Below are 13,255 nucleotides of genomic sequence, written 5' to 3' on the forward strand. Positions count from 1 at the left end.
AATTTCTCATGACTACTGGTCATTTTACTCTTTCTATAATTTTGCCCGTTCTAGAAAATCACATATTTGCAATCGTACAGTGCAAAACCTTTCCAGATTGGCTTCTTTTATTTAACAATATGCACATAAGTTTCCTCCACGTCTTTTACTGCTTGGTATGTTTTTCTTTGTATATCTACATGATATTCCATTGTATGGATAGGATGACACAGTTTTCATTCACCTATTGAAGGACATCTTCAGGTTTTGCCAATTACGCATAATTGCTGGAAACATCCATTTTCAGTTTTATGTGGACATGAATTCATCTGGGTGAATAACCAGGGTGTGCAATTGGAGGATCATATGATAAGACTATGTTTTGCTTTGTAAGAAGTTGTCAAATTTTCTTCCAAAGTGACTGCATCAGTTTGCATTCATCAGCAATGAATGAGAGCGCCTGTTCTTCCACATCCTCACCAGCATCTGTTGTGTTAGTGTTTTGGATTTAGCCATTATTATGGTGATATCCCATTGTTGTTTCAACTTGCATTTCCCTAATGACTACAATGTTGAGCATCTTTTCATATACTTATTTGCCTCAATGTAATGTCTTTGGAGAGATATCTATTTGGCCCTTTGGCTCATTTTAAAATTTGGTTTTGTTTTCTTATTGTTAAGTTTTAAGAGTTTTCTGTATAATGTGGCTAGTAATCATTTATCAAATATGTTTTGCACAAAATTTCTCCCTGTTTATGACACGACTTTTATTTTCTTATGGGCCTTTTGTAGAGCAGAAGGTTTTAATTTTAATAGTCTAAATATTTTCTTTCATGGGTCGTGTGTTTGATGTTATATCGAAAAACTCATTGCAAACCCAAGATCACCTATATTTACTCCTATTACTGAGGAATTTTAGTTTTCCATTTAGGTCTGTGGTCCATTTTGAGTTAATTTTCAAGGGTAAGGTTTTATTGTTTAGGCTATTTTTTTGTTTGTTTGTTTTGGCATGTGCATTGCATGCTCTCCTAACATCATCTATTGAAATTGAATTCCCACTGAATTACCTTTGCTGCTTTATCAAAAATCAGTTGGTTGTGTTTGTGTGGTTTTATTTCTAAACTCACTATTGATATATTTTTTTAATTAATCCATACTATTTTGGTTGTTATCAAGGCTTGTTCTGGATTTTGGTTACTGTAGCTTTGTAATAAGTCTTAAATTTGTTTCAGTATTAATTCTCTTAACTTGATTCTACTCTGGGTCTTTCATCTTTCTAGATAAACGTTTGAATCACTTTGTTGAAATTCACAAAATTAATTACTAGAATTTTATTGGGATTGTGTCAAATCTCTTGAAGCAATTTGAGCTCTGACATCTTAAAAACAAAACAAAACAACAATGACAAAAAAACCCTACTTTCTGAAAGTGAATAGAGATGGCCTCTCCATCTATTGAGATCTTTGATTTTTTTTATTAGAGTTTTAAAGTCTTCTGTAGATCTTGTACATATTTTGTTATAATTATATCTAAATATTTCAATTTGGGGGGGGTGATGCTAAAGTAAATGATGTTACATTTTAAATTTTAAACCCTAGTCATTAATTGGCACTTTTTTTTTACAACAACAAAGTCAATCAAAAGTGATTGGGAAAAAAAAAAAGTAATTGAAGTTTTTTTTTCCCCCCTCTATGTGTGTGTATATGTGTGTGTGTGTGTGTGTGTGTGTGTGTGTGTGTGTGTGTGTGTGTGGTTATTAGGGGTTGAATCTAGAGGCTTCACAGATGTTAGGCAAGCACTCTACCACTGGGCTATATTTCCAGTCCTTTTTATTTTATTTTGAGACAGTATTGTTGTTATCAAGGCTTGTTCTGGATTCTTCTGCCTTGCCCTCCCAAACAGATAGAATTATGAAAATATGCCATTACACTGGGCTAGTGACTAACTTTTAAATATTAACCTTGTATCCTGTAGCCTTCTATAATTATTTATTAGTTCTAGGAATTTTTATGTTGGTTTGAGTGTGTGGGGGATTTCTGCATAACAAACTATGTCATCTATAAAAGACAAGTTTGATTTCTTCCTTCCCAATCTGTGTATCTTTGATTTATTTTTATTACTTTTCTTGTCTTACTGCAGTGGCTAGGACTTCAAACAGTAGGTTGAATAGCAGCAATGCTATAGTCTAAGTGCTAGTGTCCCCCCTCTATTCATGTGTTGAAACTTATCTCCTGAGCCATAGTATTAAGAGGTGGGTCCTTTGGGAAGTTAGGCGTTCGCAAGGGCTCTGTCCTTGTGAATGGGATTAGAGCCCTTACAAAAAAGGTGCAAAAGAACACACCTCCCCTTCTGGTGTAATCTGTGGAACAGAAAATAAGTCTTCTCCAGACCCTGATTCTGCTCATGCTTTGATCTTGAACTTTCTTACTTCTAGAATTGTATGCAATAAATTCCTATATATTAATGACCTTGGATTTAATTTTCTCCTCTTTTTCTAATTGCCTAATGCTAAAGCTTCAGTTATTAATTTTTAATAACATATATATACATATATGTGTGTATATATATATATATATATATATATATATATATATATATATAAACTCTCTACAAATCTTTCTGTATACACTGCTTTCACAGTATCCCACACATTTTGAAGAGTTGTATTTTTAGTTTTAGATATTTTAAAACTTCTTTTGATACTACTTCTTTGAGCCATGTGTTATTTATAAGAATGTTGTTTACATATTTTGAGATTTTTCAGCTATCTTTCTGTTATTGATTTCTAGCTTAATTCCATTGTGGCATGAGAGCATACTTTGCATGATTTCATTTAAATTTGTTAAGATGTGTTTTATGGTCCACGATGTGGTCTATCTTGGTGAATGTTCCATGAGAGCTTGAAAAGAATGTGTATTCTGCTGTTGTTGGATGGAGTGCTCTATAAATGTCAATTTGATCTGGTTGATTGATGGTGCTGTTCAGTTCAATTGTACCCTTACAGATTTCCTGCCTGCTGGATCTGTCAGTTACTAAGAAGGGTGTTGAAGTCTCTGACTACGAGAGTGGATTCATCTATTTCTTGCAGTTTTATCAGTTTTTGCTTCACACATTTTGATGTTCTGTTGTTAGGCAGATACACATTAAGAATTACTCTATTTTCTTAAAGACTTTACCCTTATGCAATATCTCTCTTTCTGTGATAATTTTCTTTCTCTCCTATCTGTTTTATATAATCTATTGAACACTGTACTGAAAGTGAGAAACAGATTGACTGTATGGGTCTACTTCCACATAATCTCAAAGCTGAAAAATCATAAAGTCAAACTATTGAAATTTAGGAAAGTTCTGCATACTAACTTCCGCTTTCTTTTAACTACTATTTATATGTCACATCTCTCTCCATGTGTTTAGAGTGAGTTTCTTAAAATTGAGTTTGTCTTTTTTCTACTACACCTCTGTCTTTCAATTGGTATATTTAGACCATTCACATTTACAATGAGAATTGATATGGGTGTACTGATAGTCACATTTGTGTGTGTGTGTGTGTATGTGTGTATGTGTGTGTGTGTGTGTTTTCTTCTACCACTTTTATACCTTCGCTAGCTTTACTTGAGCATTTTTTAATTTATCTTCACCTCTTTTTTTGAGGGGGGGTCTCTCCACAATTTATTGCACGGTATTACACTAGTTGAAGTTACAAGCAGACCCCAAATGGTTACACTATATAAGTTGTGAGAGTTTTAAACTTGTAACAAGAGACAGAAGGAATATTCTACTCATTGCAAGGTCACAAGCACCTAAAACCCATGAACCTTCAGGTGATCATCCTTGTTCCGTCCAGCCTCTACCAGTCACCCTGCAGCTGAATTACTTCTCCATCTTCTGGATGCTCAATTACAGTACCATTATAGGCAAATTTCCTAAATGCCTTCACTAGTTTCTTTCTTTTTTTTTTTTTTTGAAATGTTGCCAATTAAGAGAGCTTGGCAGTCCAGAATTATTTTTTGTGGGAGTGATCACGTAGACCCTTCTGCCTGGCAAATTCCAGAGTTCCAGAAGGAAAGTACACATTCAGGATAAACCATATTGTTTGTATAAACAGCTTAGGAACAGTGAGCCACTCTTATCAGTTAAAGTTATTAGTTATATCTATATGCTGAAAACTCTAGAGAAAACACAGAGTTTTCCCTTCCCTTTTCATATATGGCTCATGATACATGTTGTTTGCTCCACCAAATTCTGATTCCAGAAACTTAAACTCCCAGATGCCAGCCAACGACTGGCCTTGCAAGCAGACTTTTCCAAAGATATCCATTCAAGAATGCTATAGGAACTCTTTTCTGCATACTTGTTCCCAGATTTGGCAATTACAAATAAAGCTGTGTTGGACCTTCAAGTACAGCACATTTTCTATTGGACACAAGTGATATCACCAGTTTCTTTTTTTATAGTAATCATCAGCCATCCCTTGGACAGTAGTAAGGGTCTTCCTGCTATTTCTCTTTTGAATTCTCATCTGGATATAATCTCAGTGCCAGCAGGAAGCAGGTCATTGCCCCTACTTGATCAGCAGAGGAATGGAAAGAATGGGGGCTCTGGAGAGTGGACCTATGATATGGATTCCTTTTCCTTGGTGGAAACTGGTTGTGAAAAGCAGGTGGGCTGTACAGGAAGGTGGGTGTGGGGCATCAGGAAGCAGGGGATTCATGGAGCAGGCTGCTGAGTTCTCTGTGGCCACTCAGTGTCTGGGGCCTCTCTTCATCTTAATATATCCATTATACATGTTTTTAAAAAGTTCTCTTAGTGCTTTCTCTAGAGTTTTCAGCATATAGGTATAATTAATTTAGTTTGATTTATATATTGATACTCTTCTATGGAAACATTCCACCTACACAAATTACATTTCTGGTATTGTTATTCTTTCTTGAATCTTCCATTGCTTTGCTTGTATTACCCAGCTGTTCTTGCATAGTGCCTCCTTTTGCACCAGAGTCCTATTAATCATAGTTATTTAAAGTTGCCAGTCTGCTAATTCCAAAATCTGCTACATTGGAACCTGGTTTGGACTCTTGGCTTGTTTCTTCAGACTGTATTACTGTGCCCTTTAGCACACCTTTTGACTTTTTTTGGTTGAAAGTTGGACATGATGTATCAGGGAAAAGGAACAGAGACAAATACACCTTAAGCAAGATGTTTATTGGGCCTAAGAGCCAATTTTATTCCTCATATGTGAAATCTCTTTTCTTAGTACTTTTCCCATTCTGTATTGAAGTACTGCTATTATTTGAATATGGATATTGTCCTCCAAAGCTCTGTGTGTTAAAGGTTTGGATTCAAGGGTGGCACTCTCTGGAGGCAGGGGAAGCTTTTTAGGTCGTTTGGGGTATTCCCTCCAAGGGGAACACGGGACTCCATTCCCTTCCCTTTTCATATCTGGCTCATGACACATGTTGTTTGCTCCACAAATTCTGATGTCATGATGTGCTGCCCTTACCAGAAATCCAAAGCAAATAGAACTACCAGATCTTAGACTGGAACCTCCATAACCATGAGCTATATGAAACTTTTCTCTTTGTAAGTTAATGGCCTGAGATGTTTTGTTGTAGTAATACAAAGCTGACTAATATAATTATTCATCATCATATCCATTTCTGGGAATTCTTTATTATACTCAGGAGATAAGTCTATGATATGAATTTTAATAGTTTTTACCAATTTGACTTTTAAAAAATTGGTTGTTTCCCATGCAGACAAAAAAAAAGTGTTTCATCTAACAAATTCTACATTTATGAATTCTGGATTTCAGTAAGACATGGAAAGTCTTTTCTCAATTTGAATTTCCCATATTTCTTCTTTTACTTAAATGGCTTATTTCTTCAATAACAATATTACTTAATAAAAAAATTCATTAACAATAAATTATTTATTTGTTAATAATAAAATTATATTTCAGTGCATTTTTTATTGCTAATAAGTCTGATTTAATAATTTCACAGTGTCTACCTATATCAAGGTATCACATAAATATTTGCAATATCTTAAAGCTGGGAAAATGAAATGAAAAATAACAAAATAAATTGATAGTATAATTATAAAGAAGAAATTGTAGGTTGTGAGTTTTTAAAATAATGTAAAGAAAATCTATAGTCTTGTCTCATACTTTTATTATTATCATTAACACATATCAAGTATGAGTTTCATAGTAACATTTTCATACACACATATATATATATATATATATATATATATATATATATTTGATCATGTCCCCCTCCCTTCACCTACCTGTCTGTGTACCCCTTTTCTCCCATCTTCTCTAACCCCCTTTTCCAGACTTTAATAGTTCCTTCTCTGCTTTCAGCTCATCTTTGTTTTTTGCTTAATTTCCACATATGAGGGAAAACATCATATTTTTCTTTCTTTCTTTTTTTTTTGCTCTTATTTTCCTTACCAAGATGTCTTCTAGTTTGATCTATTTTTCTCCAAATTATCTGATTTCATTCTTCTTTATTGCTGAATAATACTCCATTATGTATGTATATCATATTTACCCATTCATCTGTGGAATGGTACCTATCCTGGTTCCCCATTTAGCTATTGTGAATAGTGATGTGATGAACATGGATATGCAGGTATTTCTTTTGTAGGTTGACTTCATTTCCTTTGGAATGTATTCAAGTAGTATAGTTGTATTATACGGTAGTTTTATTTTTAGTTTTTTGAAGAACCTTCAAATACTTTCCCATAGTCTCTGAACGGATTTACATTGTGACCAATAGTGTATAAGAGTTTTTACTTCTCTACATCCTCACTAGCATTTGGAGGATGAGATGGAATCTCAATATAATTTTGATTTGCATTTTGCTATTGGCTAAGATATGAAGCCTTTTTTTCTTGTTCTTATTGCCTATTTTTACTTTTTCTTTTTGATGTGTCTATTCAGGTCCTTTGCCCATTTATTAGTTGGATAATTTTTTTCTGTTAATTTTTTTGAGCTCCCTATAAACTCTAGATATTAATTCTTCATCAGATCAATAGCTAGTAAATATTTTTTTCCCATTCTGTAGGTTGTCTCTTTACTTTGTTGATTTTTTTTCTACTGAATCTTTTTAATTTGATGCAATCCCATCGGTTGGTTCTTGCTGGGGCCAACCATGAATTCATCACTTGTGCTGGTAAAAATGAAGTGTTTTCCTCTAGTAATTTCGCAGTTCATGTCTAATTGAATTAAGGTTTTGATCCACTTAAAAAACTTTTTTTAAAACAGGGTAAGATATGGGAGTCTAGTTTCAGTCTTTTGCCTGTGAATATCCAGTTTTCCCAGCACCAGTGGTTGAAAAGGCTGTTTTTTGTCCAAAGTATTTTATTTTATTTTATTTCATTGGCACCTTTGTTGAGAATCAGTTGGCTAAAGATGAATGGATTTTTTTTTCTGGGTATTATATTCTATTCCATTGGTCTATGGATCTGTTTTAATGTCAATTGTATGAGATTTTTGTCCTCTTTAGTATGTTTTGAAATTAGATATTATGATGACTCCAACATTCTTTTTGCTCAAGATTGTATTCTTTCTTAGTGAGTTCATTATTGAGGTATAGAAAAACTGAATTTTGTATGTTGATTTTTAAAAATTCTGTTACTTTTCTGTATTTGCTTATTATTTCCAAAAGTCTTTTTTGGTGAAAGATTAGGATTTTCTATGTATGGAATCATATCAATTGCAAACAAAGATAATTTGACTTCCTCCTTTCCTATTTATCTCTTCTCTTTTTTCCTTGCCTAATTGCTCAGTCTAGAATTTCTAGTACTCTTTTTAAGCAAAAACAGTGAGACCAAACATCCTTCCTGATGTTATTTTATTTTCTCCCACATGCTTGAGATGCTTCTTTTATTATTAACTAATGTTTCATGTGTATTGGAACTTCTCTGGGCTCACAGGAGTATTTCACGTTTTTTGTTTTTTTTGGGGGGGGATTTAAATTTTTTTATTTGTTTTAATTAATTATACATGACAGTAGAATGCATCTATGCACTTTGATATATTATGCATAGATGGGATATAATTTCTCATTTTTCTGAGTGTACATGTTGCAGAATCATATTGGTCATGTAGTCACATATATACATAAAGTAATAATGTCTATTTTATTCTAATGTCTTTCTTATCCCCACATCCCTCCCTCTCCCTCCCATCACTTCTCTCTACCTAATCTATGGTATCACTATTCTTCCCTAATATCCCCCACCTTATGGTGAATTAGCATCCACATATTAGAGAAAACATTCAGTCTGTGGTTTTGTGAGATTGGCTTATTTTGTTAATATGATTTTTTTCAATTCCAGCCATCTACTGGCAAATGCCTTAATTTCACTCTTTATTAAAGCGGAGTAATATTCCATTGAGTATATATACCACATTTTCTTTATCCGTTCATCTATTGAGGGAAACCTAGGTTGGTTCCACAGTCTAGCTATTGTGAACTGAGCTGCTATAAACATTGATGTGGCTGCATTACTATAGAATGTTGATTTTAAGTCCTTTGGGTATAAAACAAGGGGTGGGATAGCTGGGTCAAATGGTGGTATAAGTTTTCTAAGGAATCTCCATACTGCTTTCCATAGTGATTGCACCAATTTATAGTTCCTCCAGCAATGTATGAATAAGAGACCCAGAATAGCTAAAGCAATCCTTAGCAAGAAAAGTGAAGCAGAAGCCAACACAATACCAAACCTTAAAGTATACTATGGAGCTATAGTAACAAAAACAGCATGGCATTGGCACCAAAATAGACTTGTAGACCAATGGTATAAAATGGAGAACACAGAGACAAACCCACATAAATATGGTTATCTCATACTAGACAAGGGAGCCAAAAACATCCATTGGAGAAAAGATAGCCTATTCAACAAATGGTGCTGGCTAAACTGGAAATCCATATGTAGCAAAATGAAATTAAACCTCTAACTCTCACCCTGCACAAAAGTCAACTTAAAGTGAATCAAAGACTTAGGCACTAGAACAGAGACCCTGTGCCTAACAGAAGAAAAAATAGGCCCAAATCTTCATCACAATGGCCTTCTTAATAAGACTCCTAAAGTGCAAGAAGTAAAATCAAGAATCAATAAATGGAAATGGATTCAAATTAAAAAGATTCTTCTCTGCAAAGGAAACAATTAATAATGTGAAAAGAGATCCTAGAGATTGGGAGAAAATCTTTACCATATGCACCTCTGATAAAGCTTTAATCTCTAGGATATATAAAGATCACAAAAACTTAACATCAAAAAAACAAATAACCCAATCAATAAATGGACTGAAGAACTGAAGAGACACTTCACAGAAGAAGAAATATAATTAATCAATAAATATATGAAAAAGTGTTCAACATTTCTAGCAATTAAAGAAATGCAAATCAAAACTACCCTAAGATTTCATCTCATTCCTGTCAGAATGGCAATCATCAAGAATATAGGAAATAATAATTTTTTTTGTCTATTCTAGCAGCAGAATTATACTGTTTTAAATATTAAGTGTTTATATTTTAGTATGAGAAGGATGAATTTTTCTCTTTGTTCTTGTAAGATTCCTCCCCCTTCTGTTTTTCTGGCTATCAATATTATTATTATTATTATTATTATTATTATTTTATAGAAAGGCAAGAATCAGAATATCTGTTTCTCATTATCCTCATGCATACACACAGTAGTTTTTTATTGGCTCACATTAAGTTTCTTAACTTAAATTTAAGAATAGCTATTTTTATGATGTGAAGTCTTCCTATAAAATAATATGGTAAATTTCAATTTATTCAAGCATTTTTTTTTGTACTTCAGTTCTGTTTTAAAATTTTCTTCAAATTTTACATCAAGGGCTGGGGTTGTGGCTTAGTGGTAGAGCACTCACCTCACATGTGCGAGACCTTTGGTTGGATCCTCAGTACCACATAAAAATAAATAAGTGAAATAAAGGTATTATGTCCAAACATAACTAAAAAATTTTAAAAAATTACATCAAATACTTGCAGTTAATTTTTTTTACATGCAAGTTTTTGTGTTGTGCTAATGTAGATAAACTCTTTCTCATATCTTTTAGATGATTGTTATGTGTTTATGTTATATATAAAAATATTGACATTTTATACAAATTTTGAGTCCTATTTCTTTACTCAACCATTTCATATTGTACAGCCATTTTGATTAATTCTCTAAGGTTTTCCAGGTATACAAATATCATCTGCAAAAGTTATATTTTATCTAAATTCTAATTTTAATACATTTATTTTTTTCCCTTTTTCTAATAAATACTTCCAATATGCTATTAAAGAATAGTGTGATAGTAGTGCATGTTTGTCTTGATTTTCACTTTAGGGAAAACACTCATTGTTCAGTGTTCCTCAACCAGGAGGACTTTTTGGAGACATTTGGGAGAGCATGAAGTATATTTTGTTTACATGATTCAGTAAAGTTGATCCTGGAATTTAGTGGGTGAGGGGCCTATGAGTACAATGCTAACAGAACCATTGTTGAGTACGAGTCATGATTCTACCATTTTTTCCAATGACCAAGATAAAATACAGTTTATTCCTATTCTGTTTAGTATTTTTGTAAACAATGATTGAATTTTATCAAACACCTTTCAACAGCTATAAAGATGGTCACAATATATTATGTTTACATTTATACTAATTTGATAGATCATTTTAATAGATTACTTAAGATTAAAAGGTTCTTACATTTATAGAACAAAATCCCAACTGATCAACTGGGTTATTTTTTAATATGCTATTGGATTACATTTGTTAATATTTATTTTAAAAGCTGGCTGAATATCTTCAAGTAAGATTAGGCTATAGTTTTCTTGTTTGTGTTTGTTTGTCTTTGTAGGTACACATGCTCAGTCTTTGTAAGGTTTTATCTTCATAGGTAGTATTGGAAGTACTTCCTTTTAAAGTTTGGAAGGATTTACCTGTGAAATGATCTGGACAGGTAGATGGTCCGAAATTCTCTGGAGTAGTGGTGATCATGGTTGTATCACATGATTCTCTCAATATCCTCTTTGGAAATCTTTCCTTTAACATTTTTTTCGTCTATTCTGAGGTCCATTTTGATAAAACATGTTTTTCAGAAATATCACCTACTTTGTTTATGCTTTCACATTTATTGACACATTTGTGCAAAATTATTTCTCACTTTGACGTTTTTTGTAATTTCAATTTTTTTTATTATTTGTGGTTTTTTCCCTCTTGATTAGGTGAAGTAGTTTATCTTTAATTTTAAAGATATTTTTCTTCAAAACCCAAAAGAATATTTGTTATTTAAGAAAGAAATAAAAGTATACATGTATTTTTTTTCCTTTAGAAAAAAGAAATACAGAAAGAATGAACAAGGAACTAATTAGATTAGTTTTGTTCACAAATGGATGGTGATGGTGTGAAAAGAATGAAGAGGTAGGAATGGTATAGAGGAGCAGCTTAGGCCCAAGACTTCTCCACATAGGCATTCATTCCCACAGAGCTCTAACACTGAGAACCATGAGAACTTCTCGCAAACTGGAAAATAATTAAAATTTAACAGGCTGTGAGTGGAATTAGCAGTAGAGATAAAAATAACAAATACACTAAATACATTGGAAATTAACAACAACCATGGTGAAGTGGATGGAGAAGGATAAAAGTAACCAACTAATTTTGGAAACAGTATTTTGACTCTGTACTATAAGGCTAAATACCAAAACAACTACACGTACACATTGTACTTTGGCTACTGAATTTTGCTCTGATGGTGTTATGGTCAGCAATTCTGAATCTACTGTATATATATAACAAAATTAATCAAGTTAATAAATATATATCATAAAAGCAGATAAAAAATTCAGAAAAACAAGTTACAAATAAGGAAAAGGGAATGGCTAAAATAAGCCCTGTGATATTTTAGATTAGAATTACTATTATCAATATGAACTTAGAGTTTTTAATATATACAGATAGGTATAGAAATAAACATAGATATACATATGCATGAAAAGCATACATATGTGTATTTCCCAGCTGTGTCTACTAAGAGGGGTCGATCATTCCAGCAGCAGGGAGCACCCCTATCCCTCAGGTTATGGCTTCTTTGTATTATTCTTCAGTAGCAGGAACGAAAGTTCCCTTAAGAGGTAGTAGATTCCAGGTGTGTCTGCAAAGAAAATATAAGATAGGCCTGTAAACTATTGTAGTTTCAGAAGTAAAATGAAAGAAACATTTGCTACATGAAAAAATGTTCAACATCTCTAGTAATTAGAGAAATGCAAACCAAAACTAAGATTTCATCTTATGCCAGTTAAAACGGCAGTTATCAAAAAAACAGACAACAATAAGTGTCGACAAGGTTGTGGGGGAAAGGCACATTTATACATTGCTGGTGGGACTGCAAATTGGTGCAACCACTCTGGAAAGTAGTATGGAGATTCCTAGAAAACTTGGAATGGAACCACCATTTGACCCAGCTCTCCCACTCCTCAGTCTATACCCAAAGGAGTTAAAGTCAGAATACTATAGGAACACACCCACATCAATGTTTATAGCAGCTCAATTCACAATAGCTAAACTGTGGAACCAACGTAGATGCCCTTCAATAGATGAATGGATAAGGAAACTGTGGTGTATATACAAAATGGAATATTACTCAGCATTAAAAGAGAATAAAATTATGGCATTCACAAGTAAATGGATGGAGTTGGGGAATATCATGCTAAGCAAAGTAAGCCAATTTCAAAAAACCAAAGGCCAAATGTTGTCTCTGATAAGTGGATAATATCTATAAACGGGGAGGGGGGTGGCGATACAGGAAAAACGAAGGAATTTTGATTGGGTAAAGAGGAGGGTGGTAAGAGCTTTGTAATATTTTGAACAACTAATAATAATAATAAAAAAGAGGAGGGTGGGGTGGGAAAGGGGCATGGGGGCAGGAAAGGTGGAATAAGATGGACATCATTACCTTGGTACAGGTATGATGCACATATGATGCAGCACTACATCATGTACAAGCCAGAAAAATGAAGTTGTGCTGCAATTGTGTACAATGAATCAAAATGCATTCTGCTGTCATATATACCCAATTAAAATAAGTTAATTAATTAATTTAAAAAATGAAAGTCACATTTGATACGACACAGGAGACAACTTAAAGAAACTTCCAATGCCCAAAGCTAAGAAAATTTAGACAAAAAATTAATAATGCTCGATTGCATCGTAACCTAAAGAATAAAATAAATCATCTGATTCCATAA

The sequence above is a fragment of the Ictidomys tridecemlineatus genome, chromosome 1 (assembly GCF_052094955.1).
Source record: "Ictidomys tridecemlineatus isolate mIctTri1 chromosome 1, mIctTri1.hap1, whole genome shotgun sequence".
NCBI lineage: Eukaryota > Metazoa > Chordata > Mammalia > Rodentia > Sciuridae > Ictidomys > Ictidomys tridecemlineatus.